At 37.6% G+C, this 3,403-nt stretch overlaps 1 protein-coding gene and 1 pseudogene across 5 annotated transcripts in view; both read right to left on the minus strand.

Moving 5' to 3' along the window:
- The window catches only part of PRICKLE1 (prickle planar cell polarity protein 1), a 109,312-nt gene that overhangs the window by 24,471 nt on the left and 81,438 nt on the right, over positions 1-3,403 (minus strand). The window lies entirely within an intron of this gene.
- On the minus strand, positions 991-1,109 carry LOC111744751 (annotated as a pseudogene).

Genomic DNA, 3,403 nt, shown 5'->3' on the forward strand with positions numbered 1-3,403 from the left:
GAAAGGCTTTCTAAACATAGGTGCATTCCTCTTACTCGCTAAAAAAACAGATGTGTTAATGAAAGTCAGAAAATTTCTGGGATCTAGTCTTTCCCTTTTGTTTTAAAACACAAAAACAAAACCAAACCTCCCACATGTCAAAGGAAGAGAACTAGAGGTTAAGAATTTAATTAGTAACTCAAAAACCTCCAAGAGAATGGGTGCCTTTAATGCAAATTTAACCTGAATCGTGAAACATGTATATTTGTCCCTTGACAAACCTGGCTGAGGAGGGAGACACTAAGGTACGTACTCTGTACAAAGTTACAAATATCATAAACATTAAATAGAACCTAAAACTTAAATGTCATTATACTATAAAACAAGAGAAAACACCACAAATTAAGGCAATCCATGGATTTTTCCAATGTAGCACAAAGATGCAGATTGCAAAAGATCTGACTTATTTCTACAGCTGTATTCCTTGATTAGCCTTTTGTGGAAAATGTACAGTAAATTACTATCCTAATCAAGGTAAATTAACTTTAGCACTAAAGGCCACCATCCCCCTCTGCCCAGTCATCTGGCCCTAACTCAAGCCTCCAACTCCCACATTCCTTCCAGCCTTTCCACAAACTCCTAAGGACTGTCATTCATTGACTAGTACAACTGAAGGAAGATGAGTGGCAAAGTCATTTTTATCACAGGCACAGCTTTCAGTTTCATATGTTGGCACTCTGACAGCTAACATACTCCTTTGGTTTTCACCTGTTGGTGTTATGGCCTTTAATCACCATATCAAGCAACCCAATGAAGGTGTATCTTGCTTAACAGAGGAGAAGACAGCCTGAGTGATTTGCCACAGGTCAACTGCCCAAGATCAGTAAGTTAACAAGCCGTGGCCTGTGATCTTTTTTTTTTTTTAATTTTTTAGGCAAGGCAACCCTTGGCTGACCTCACAGATTGCAAGGACCTTGTCAGCTTACAATGCCTTATTTTCTTTATTTTTTATGCCTACAGCACCTGGTCTTCTTAGGTGGTCTCCCATCCAAGTACTAACCAGGCCAGACCCTGCTTAGTTTCCAAGATCAGACGGGATCGGGCTTGTTCAAGGTAGCATGGCTGCAGACTGGGCCTGTGATCTTAAACCCCAACAATCCTGCACTGCCTCCTGGGGGTGAAACCTGATTGAGCCAATCCCCTTTTCTTTGGTGAACCAGCCATGCTCCCGCACCTCAGGCACGCGAAAGAGCAGAACTGGATGGGAGACAGCCTGCTTTGTGCAGAGAAGGCATTTTAAGAAGCACAGTCAAAAAGGTTTATAAAAATTCAATGGTCTTATGAGTTGCTGATTCAGAGTTTATTCTTTGGAGAAAGCCTCTTTTTTTCTTTATATCAGAGTGTAATTACGTAAAATGACAAAATATTACATTTATTAGCAGGTTCTCAAAGCTGACCAAAAAATAAAAAGTTACACAGCATGACCTCTACTTACCAAGTTGTAGTAAGAGATGCTACATTACCACTAGCTACTGTTTTTCTTTATCTGATAACAAAAAAAAACTATTTATATAGATTTTTTTCTTTTTAAAAACTACTTGTAGCTGTCAGCAGACCCAGAAAGTATATTCTTAAGTATGTCACTGTCTCATATGAAAGCAGTTGACTGCTGAGACTTACGCTTGTAAAAATATTGAAATAATAAAATGGTAAGTAAAAATATGATCTCACAAATGTCCCTTACATAGGCATTTACATTACTATATGGCATTTGCTTTGACAGCACAAAAGAAAAAGGGGAGCCTGGCCATTACTTATGCTCTGGATCAGGACGAAGTCTCTCCCTAATGATGTATAAACATGACTGTGTTTGGTCTCTGCCAAGATACCACCTTTTAGGCCAAACATGAAACCATAGGTGAATCAGATCTAGTAGAAAAATTCCACTACTTTCATTCCCAGGTGTTGTCTCTTAAGGTTTATCACGTGGGAGAGGGATACAGATAAGGTTTACAAACGAGCTCAATTACAATGAAAACAGAATTATCCAAAGTTGGGATTATGATATAGACTAAAACATTTTTTCAAGTTTGAGGGTTTTTATTTTTTTGCAGAACTACTTAGATGGACAAGAATGGCCCTGTGTATTATTTATTTTGTATTTTATTTATCTGAAAATTTTTATTTTGATGTAATTTCAAACTCCAGAAAAAGGTGCAAGAATAAGGAACTCCTATATAGCCTTTACTGAGACTCACTAATGGTTTACATTTTGCTTCATTTACTTTATCATCTTCTTCCTCATGAACATACACATACACACTTTTGTGGGAACCATTTGAGACTGTGTATTTTATGCATTCTCTTACATAACCACAGTTAAATATATTTTTTAATAAAATGTTTGTGTAAAAAATACCCCCAAACAATGCACAAGGCATCATGTTAAGTGCTGGAGATAAATAGAATAAAAAGAATAAATAGAATAAAAAGTCAAAATAGTTCAAACCATCAATATTCTGTGATTACTGAGAGGCGGGTTTATTATCCTGGTCCTGAAATGCTATAATAAGCTGAATGAACTTAATCCCACATGAATGACAATTATGCACTAACCAATTCTGTGCTAGGTCTGTTCCTGTTAAAGAAATGGTCTGGACGTAAATAAGTCTCAGAATACAGGGAAAAGTAAAAATGGTTTTCAGGGATGAGTTTGTTCAGGTTCCAAACAGAGTCTGACCATTTAAAGAAATGTGTAGAGGAAGCAACATCTTTAAGATCAAACAACACCATCAAAGAAGGCACTGAGGTCAAGCACAGAGAACAGGTGTTTGAATTAAGTTTGAGTAGGTTATGAGTTACTTGCAAGTACTACTTTGAAGAGAAGACTAAAAGCCGACTACAAGAGTCAAGGAGAGAAATGAATGACAAACAAAAGAAAAAAGCATGGACACAAGGGAGGGAAGAAAGCAGCCCAAGGTTGGGTGTGAAGAGATGAGATACTTTAGTCTCAGAAAGACTAGGAATATCCTGGGAGTTACTCCATGCCAGCCACGCAACACAAAGTGGAAGCATTCCATTTCCTTCTTTTGTCCTTTCTCTCACGTCTTCCTTCAAAATAGTTAAATAGCTACTTCTCACCATTTAAGAAGACTCAAAAAGACAAACTGCTCTCAGATGCAGGACTTCTCCATCATCATATAATTGTCAAGAGAACATCTGACCCAAGGGGCAGAGCAATAGTTAGGGAATGGAATCTGGTGCTATCAGCATTCAGGAAACTCAGCCCTGAAGTCTTCATGCCTTTGACAAGCTACCAAACACCTTGGGGCCTGGTTCTTTACAATGGCAACTATTTTCCTTTCAAGGATGGTCTAAGGATATATAAGACTTTTAAAGAAAGAAATTATCTGAATATAAAGAA

The sequence above is a fragment of the Pteropus vampyrus genome, unplaced genomic scaffold (genome assembly GCF_000151845.1).
Source record: "Pteropus vampyrus isolate Shadow unplaced genomic scaffold, Pvam_2.0 Scaffold140, whole genome shotgun sequence".
Taxonomy (NCBI): Eukaryota; Metazoa; Chordata; class Mammalia; order Chiroptera; family Pteropodidae; genus Pteropus; species Pteropus vampyrus.